The following is a 9,317-nucleotide window of genomic DNA, read 5'->3' as shown; positions in this document are numbered from 1 at the left end:
TAAAACTTTCATCAACATTTGAGGAAATAATTTGATCTGTCTCCTATCATTCGTTAAAATTGTATAAAAAACACTAATCATTCAAATGTCTTCCAAAAGCTTGTAAAAAACACACAAAATTAAAGATCAATAACAGGGTAGCAAATTATTTTTTTATTGTTCCTGCTTCTACAATCTGTCCATTCTTCTTGTTTTTTTTTACATCAATATTTAATTTTTCCTTTTTTTCTTCAGAAAACACTGTTTGTTCTCAATATCTAAAGTAAGATAGATATTTGAGTTGGTGTAGGATTTATAGTTTTGGGCGTGTCTGATGTTTTAGTAGATGTTAATGTATTTGTAGGTTTTGATTGATTGATTGATTGTTGGTTGCTAAACGTCCAGTGGCAAATATTTCATGCATATTCAGGACGAGAACAAATTAACAATAAATACAATAGGTAGGTTCTGTAATAAGCGCGTCCAGGATTAAGGTCGGAGAAATTTAGACTGCCACCGGAAATGAGGGTATATTGGATAGGGACAGACATTTAGCCTAGCAACAGGTGCGTAAATAAGCTATGGATTCCGAAAATCTTTCTCTTGAATTACACATAAGCACTCGTCAATGGAAATTAACCGACAAAGAACTCGTGTGGTAAATATACACACTGAAGCAAAATTTTAGAAATGCACTCTCTGTCTGGCGTTCACGTGAGAACTACATAGAAGTAATTTGGTCCGATAACAAGGATTTCGGTGTGATAAGAACAGAACGTGATTTGCTTGATCAGTACATGAATCAAATAACTGACTATTTTTAACCTTGAATGCGTTTAATTAAAACTGAATGCAAAACGAGTGAACACGTAAATATAGCATAACTAACTGGTATGAGCCAGCGGAAATTGAAAATTTTAAGATTGCCGTCAGAATTAGTGAGCTTGGGGACAAGAATTTGAATCAAATCCGCTTTCTCAAAGCTGTATGTAAAATTTTTGAAGGATTAGATGGTGCCGAAATATTATTTCTATTGCTTTTTATTTCGCATGTTACTAAGATGATCGTTAAATATAGACACCTACATATTTAACATGACTGAATCCACCGCATGTATTCGCGTGCCAGAATTAATTATCAACTGCAACGACATAATTATTTACCTGAGAACTATCAACTTTAACATAATTATTTGAGAACTTATAACGCCAAAACAATTTTACCTGCGTGACGTGACAGGGGTGTAACTTCTAATTAAGTAAAGACAGAATCCTTCATCACCAACTTTATTATTATCAAATGCGAATTATGGGCAACAGAAAATACAAAAACACATCTAATCAACTACTGAATCATAGAAATGATTTTAATGTGCATATCACATTGGAAAGTACAATAATACACGAGAAACATGACAACAATCTAGTTATGCTACGGAATTATTACCCATGTCTCATCGCACAGGTAAATGAATTTATTTTTTTGCTAATATTGTAAATTTTGTCGTTGCTGGTTTTCATTGTTGCTAGCTGACTGAAATAATAATTTTGTCATTGTTAGTAGACTGGAGTTAATGCTAGATTTTGCAAACATATGTTGACATCTCTTTGAAGCACATTGAATACACTGGCAACACAAAGGTGCTGTTAACATCATATATTAAATACTTGCTCCCCTATAATTATAACCGATGCAGACAGTTCGTCGTATCGTAAATTGGAAAGGCAAATAAGGTCAACTCCTTGTACTTTTTACACAACTTTTTAAATGTATCTGCCTTGATTCACAGTAAACTGGTCCGCCGTTCCATCTATAGCTTTGCACCGAAGGAGCGGGTTGGAGCCATTGTCACATTGGCATTAATTGGATGAGTCTTACAAATTCAACGATTTGCTAATAAAATTGATCAATTATAATATAGAAAATTGACCTCAAATGTTAAAACTGCGATTCCGCAAAGTAAACAAGTATCTGTTAATTAACCCCATGGTGGAACAGCCGATAAATGACTAACGAGCGTGTTGACATCTTCCATTTAAAAGTGCACCAGTGTCTGTCAAATATCTAAATGGGCTGTAATCAACTAATTACAATTCCAAAAACCTTCCCGGAATGTTGGGGGATTTGTTTGTGAAATATTTAACAATAAAAAATAACTTTATAAAGAATATAAGTTATTATTTGCCATTTATTAGATAAAACTATGTTGCATTCGCAACAAATTTGACGGACTTGCGCTACCGTAATTTATGAGGTCGTATTTGAGGTCTACAACTGTCTGTAACCTATTGGAATTACGACTATTCACGGTTATAGTATATTTCTTCACAAGTCAACCAAACAATAACGGTGCTTTTTAATCGCTGGATGATCATAAATATGTCAGTTTTTTTAATTTGAAAATCGATCATTTCAAAACAACCGTTCTGTCAGAAATTTTGACGTTGGCAATCTTTCTCAAACACACGTGAACAGTTGGTTATTTATATATAACTATTCCTGCTGATTCATGTTATAAAAATAAACGACCACAAAGACTAAATATGCATCAGTTGAACCACATATTTTTGTTGACAGTATATTTATCAACGTAAATAATTTTGCGATCGTCTTTTCTGTCAAAGTTATGGACTGACGTTAGCAATGTTCAACTTTGACTTTCGGTGTCATTCAGTGCGATAATAAATCTTTTGCCGCTTGGAGCGCTTTTAGATTACGTCACACAACGAAAAGCATGGCCGGTGACTGCCAACATCAACTGGTAAACAGCAATCTTTTTATTTTTTCATCCGTCTGTCAATATTTTTTGACGTTAGCAAATAATGACGATTGAAACATGTTATTAAAAATGTGATTTCTAACAGTTCCTGTAACCGATAATTTTACACACACCATCCTGTACCTATTTTAAAGAAATAAACACCAGTAAACGCGCAAAAATCGACTCGAAAGCACATGGATAATAACGAGGGGTTATTGCCACAACCCAGTAACGTAAAATGTGCGTGTTTTCAGGAAACGATTTTTTATTATTTTTATCGCTGTTTGAAAACCAATTGCTGCTATCCCAGTGTTTTTTGGTCAATCATTATCGTAATTATATATAATAAAAACCAAAATCTCAAGATATGTTTCAATTATTGATTTATTTGATGATAAACTTCAAGATTGGTTTTGACATAAAAAATGCATTTTATTAAATGAAAAACAAATTTCCACAAACTATTAACTAATGATAAGCCTTTGTTGCACTCTACTCAACTTATACACAATTTCAAAATCAAATTGCCACAAAAAGGTACCAGACGTTAATTTGTTGTTGCAGTTCATATGATGTATTTATAAATGGAAAATCAGTTGTACACAATATGGTAATAAGAGATAATTGTTTATTGCGTTTGTAAATATGAATTTAACTCCAATTTCAATGAATGCCATATGCCGTCAGCAACTAATAATTGGTTTTGGCTTCTAAAAAATGTATTTCTTTATTGTTGATTTTTATTTCTAAAATCCGTTATTTCTAGTAATCTCTTTAAGGCACATTCAAAATATAAAATATACATATTTTTTTCATTCTGCAACAAAGTAAATCTAAATATTTGGTTTTGGCAAAAGAAGTTTGATTTCAAATCTTATTAAAAGAATTCAAAAAAATGTACGATGATGAACAATATAAACTATTTCTTGTCAAATATACAATTTCAAACGTTTGTTCCAAATGTTCAACATAGTAAATAAAAAATGTCACCAAATGTCCTTTTCATAACCATTTTAGTCCTTGTCTGAATCCTGGTCATCTTCTTGTACGTCAGGAGATGGCAGTGTATCTTGTATTTTGTTGTTTGCAGTAAGGCCCTTGAAGAATTCGTGATATTCTGTTGGAATTACACGGGTTTTACATAGATTTAATAAATCTTTCTTCTTAGCAAGTGAAATCGCCTGCTTACACTTGTACCTTTTAGGCAATTCCTTTCCCCGCAAAGTTGTCAGAGCCTTCCCTTTCTTGTCAACATCTATCACTTTCATTTTATGAAATTCTCCGTCGTACGAAAATTTAAATTGGACATGTTCTGGTTCTTTCTTTGAAAACCTCAACCATTTAATTTTTAACCAATTAACCTTTTCACCCTCAGTATCAACCTTGATATATTTAACTGTTGATTTTGTAACTTCTTTAAAGTCATAAATGTCTTCATACTGAACGGGAAAAACCAAGTATGGATTTTTTCTTCTTGCCATCCTGACAACTGTTGCCCATTGACTTGGCACATAAATTTCCGTCTTTTTCTTAGCAAATTCTATGGCTGAATGCATGCTATCGCATTCCATTTGGGTATGTCCACTCTCAAGAAATTTGTGGTCAATTGTTTCTAGATTAGGGAGATTAGTTACGGCATGCAATAAAGATGTTGCCGTAAACTGATTCCTGTTCTGTCCGGAGCATGCATCTGAGTATAGTATGGCATTCTTAAAGTTACTTGGCAGTGCTAAAAGCTGTAGATACAAGCAAGTTGCTATCTCACATGCTCCACGTTTTGCGTCAATTTCTGACCATAAGTAACAAGTAGCATTTTGAGTGGCAAGATTGTATATGGACAAATTGTAACAGTTAAGTTTTCTCATATAATAAATCTGGCTTACTAGGGAACATGGCGTTTGTAGCACAGCTTGTAGATCAAATGTTGCTACAAATGTATCTTTAGACAACTTGGCAGACTCCTTGTCATTCTTTTTTTCCTCTCTAGCTCGCATTTTTATTTGTTGATGTTCTTCATATATTTTCTTTTCAACCTCAGTTACGGTATTATCTGCAATTCCTTTGTTATAGGTTACACATGTACTACATTGATCCTTTTTTGGTACATGAAACGAGTAATTATATTCCTCATTAAAGACTTTTCGATAGGTTACCAGACTTACAAGTTTTACATTGTCAGCATTTATACCTTTGTAATGCTCTTGATAGAGTTGATACATCTTTTGTAAATTAAGTTCGGCTCCTAGATATTGTCTATTAGACTCTTTTCGTGTATAATGCCCTTCTACTACGGGAAAGGATTCAATATGCCTTCTGACTCTCTCAAGATCTTCTTCCTTAGTTTTATTGTGGGGACTGTGTTTCCCACGTTTATCCATTCCTACAAACACCCCTCCTGTCACATTAGCCATAGCATTGTCTATGTACGCATCACCGACATCCAAAGTATTCCTGAAAAACTTTTTGCAGACTACTTTATTGCTTCCTTCAACTTCAAAAGAGTAAGACCTATAAATATCTCGTTTTCTCTTATTCTCGGACTCATTTAGAATAATGTACTTTCTTGTCTGTTTTTCTTGAATTTTAGATATAATGAAATCTTTTTTTCTTTCGTAAGAATCCAGTGACCAGAAAGTATGAAATATATTCTCTCGTTCCTCTTCATTGACCTTTTCATTACATTTGTATTTGCATTTACTGCAGTCAACTGGTTTGACAACTCTCTCTGCCACAACCTTTCCTCTCTGGGATACATATTCTTTACCAGTCAATCGTAATTTCTTCCTTATATTTTTTTTCCATTCATCAGGCTTAGACTTTCTTTTACGAAGGTGTAATGAACGTGTGTGATTTACGAGGGGGTGTTCCTTTTGGACGTCCAGGTTTTCTTCTAGACTTTACTGGTGTTGTTGTTGTATCTTGTATGTTCTCAACATGCTCAATATTTTCACTGACATCAATGTTTGCATCATCTTTGTTCATTGCCGTTTGATCTGTTATGTTTGCATCATCTTTGTTCATTGCCGTTTGATCTGTTATGTTAAAATCATTTTGTGTTGTTCCTATATTAATACAACCATCATAATGTGAAGGAAATGTGTTGTCATCAGCTGTCAAATACGCAAGAGAAATTGTTTCTAATGAATCCGGTGAACAAATGGTTGGTTCAACATCTATAACTGGTTTTTCTGTACGACTTGAGAAAATGTTGATTTTTTTTTCTACTCCAGTTTGCCAAGGCCAGCGGCAAAAGATCAGCAGCACGATTTGTCCATTTACCATGGCATTTCAGTTCTTCAACTTCTGTCCTGAAATCTATCCATATAATATCTTCCTCATATGATTCATTTATATCGCTGGCAGAGAAGAAGAAAATGTATTCATTGGCATTGTCCACGATATGATTACATAATATTTGTCTCAGGTCATTTGCATTGCTGAAATATGGAAAATGCAACATAGCAGCTCTAAAAAAACAATCTCCATCGGCTAATACTTCTTTTCGCATTAACCCATTTGCAGCAAGTAAAGTATCAAGCTTTTCTTCATAATGCAATTTCTCAACTGCCATAACATGGGACTGTTGTTCACTGACATCCTTTACTGCTTGTACGATATCCTGCTCAGTTCCTCTTGTGTCTATTATAGGAATTTGATGGACAATATTGGCTGTCCTTGTCGTTGAAACTCCTTCATTCTCAATGGTAATACTACTGACCTTTACTTCTTTCTTCCGTTTTTTTATCTTATTTGTCTTCTGACCTTTTTCTTTCTTTGATATGTTTCTCTTTCCTAGCTTTGATTTGACTGAAGTTTTGTTAAAGATTGAATTGTCTGAATCAGTATTGTCCTCCTCAGATGTAAAATGAGACAGGTTGGAGTCTGAAGAATTCATATCTTCCTTTGTAAATTTGTAGGATTCTTCGCTGTCTACTATGGATTCTAAATCGCCATCAACATCAAACCTGACGCCCAGGCCTTTTTTCTGAATGTACGCAAGCGGTTTGTCATCATCACTGCTCTCATCATCAAGCTCGTTTCTTTTATAAATATTCTGATATATTTGTTTGATATGTTTGTTTATATCAGGCTTATAGTTTACCTCTGCCTCAACCAGTGCCTCTTTATCTGTCTCTGTTTCGGCGTTATCATGAATAACCACCTCTGTATGCGTCTCTGTTTCGGCGTTATCATTTATTGGCACCTCTGTATGTGTCTCTGTTACGGATTTATCATTTATTACTACCTCTGTGTGTGTCTCTGTTGCGGCGTTATCATTAATTGCCACCTCTGTATGTGTCTCTGTTACGGCGTTATCATTTATTGCCACCTCTGTGTGTGCCTCTGTTTCGGCGTTATCATTTAATGCCACCTCTGTATGTGTCTCTTTTTCTGCGTTATCATTTATTGGTACCTCTGACTGTGTCTCTGTTACGGCGTTATCATTGATTGCCACCTCTGTGTGTGCCTCTATTTCGGCGTTATCATTTATTGCCACCTCTGTATGTGTCTCTTTTTCTGCGTTATCATTTATTGGCACTCTGACTGTGTCTCTGTTGCGGCGTTATCATTGATTGCCACCTCTGTGTGTGTCTCTGTTACGGCGTTATCATGAATAACCACCTCTGTATGTATCTCTGTTTCAGCGTTATCATGTATTACCACCTCTGACTGTGTCTCTTTTTCTGCGTTATCATTTATTGGTACCTCTGTATGTGTCTCTTTTTCTGCGTTATCATGTATTACCACCTCTGACTGTGTCTCTTTTTCTGCGTTATCATTGATTGCCACCTCTGTGTGTGTCTCTGTTTCGGCGTTATCATTTATTGACACCTCTGTGTGTGCATCTGTTACGGCGTTATCATTTATTGCCACCTCTGTATGTGTCTCTGTTTTGGCGTTATCATTTATTGCCACCTCTGTGTGTGTCTCTGTTACGGCGTTGTCATTAATTGTCACCTCTGTATGTGTTTCTGTTTTGACATTATCATGACTTACCCCTTCTGTATGTGCTTCTATTTCAGAGGTTTCATGTTCTACTATATCTGTATTTGTCTTTATTCCGGGGTTATCATGAATTGCAACCTTTGTATGTGTCTTTGTTTTTTCTTGTACTGCTGACTCGCTGTGTGTCTCTGTTTCCAGGTTCGCAGGTACTTCCACCTCTGTTTGTATCTCTGTCTCTGTGATATCATTTATTGACGAATCTGTATGTGTCTCTGTTTCAGAGTTGTTTTGTTCTGCCATCTCTGTATTGGTCTCTGCTCCAGGGGTTTTCTGTACTGTCCTCTCTGGATGTGTATTCTGATTTTGCTCGTCTGTTTTGTCTAACCAATCTTCATCTGAAGACCATTCATAATCCATTCTGAAATAAAATATCATTACATTTACTATACTCTCCCCCATTAACATGTACTATAAAACTACCTAGTGGTCACAAAGGCAGGAAAACATAAAACACAATATATACTTTTACATAAACTTTCGTTTTAAGATGTTGTCAATATTTTCTATGTGTTGCATTTCATTTCATGTTTGCATATTATGGCACCAAAGCGCTGTTCCAATTCTTAAATGTATCAGAATGTGTTAAGTTTTTTTTCATTTACATTTATTTCCATTCCCTTTTCTGTACATTGATCAGAGGTTCACTCGTGTCATGCCTTTGTCTAAGATATATATTGATTAAGTGTACCAAAACATTCATGCAATTGTTATCAAGTTGTATTGAATGTAGTGTGTCTGTAAAGGGGGAAGTACTGCACAAAAGTTTTTTTTGCTAAAATGTTCATGGTTTAGAAGAAATAAATTAGTATCAGGCTATTATCCTTTAAAAAAATAGGGGCATAAATATTTGATTTTCAAAATGTGCCTACCTTGAGAGACTTCTTGTTTATACTGCCAGAAATAATTGTCATGCGCTGCTGAATATCACCTGAAAAATTAGATCTAAAAGCTACTATATGTTTTTCATACAAGTTTAAAATTATTCAGAAATATAGAAACAGTTTCTTACAATGTCTCAGGTTTGTTATTCTAGAAAAGGGGTAATTTGTTTCAATAATTATCGCTAAATATATATGAAAATAACTAATGATATTAAAAGTTAAAAACTTAGCATGAAAATAATTATAATTGATCTTTTAATTAATAATAAAATAAATTCACTTACCATATCATGAATATCAAATAAGATACACATTTATACTATTGTTTTCTTTTCCTCGTGTACACGTTCTTGGGAAATTACAGTAGATTTTGAAAGATGATACTTTGTTTCAGCTCTAGAAAGTATTTTTGTTTACATATGTGATAAAGACTCAAAATATTATCAAGATTTATTGGATTTCATACACTGCATTTCATGATTAACAAAACATCTGCAACCACTTAACTGTAGTTACACAGATTGTGGCATGATAAGAATTCATTTACAAATTATTATCATTAAAGCATCAAACATATATCGTTTATTACCATGTTGTTGCATGTCATTTTTACAATAATAATTAGGAAAAAAAATTTCAACACAAAGTATCTTGAGAAAATATAATGTGGCAATACAATTTATAATTAA

The sequence above is a fragment of the Mytilus californianus genome, unplaced genomic scaffold, assembly GCF_021869535.1.
Source record: "Mytilus californianus isolate M0D057914Y unplaced genomic scaffold, xbMytCali1.0.p SCAF_87, whole genome shotgun sequence".
In the NCBI taxonomy this organism is placed as follows: domain Eukaryota; kingdom Metazoa; phylum Mollusca; class Bivalvia; order Mytilida; family Mytilidae; genus Mytilus; species Mytilus californianus.
This window is presented reverse-complemented; position numbering follows the sequence as displayed.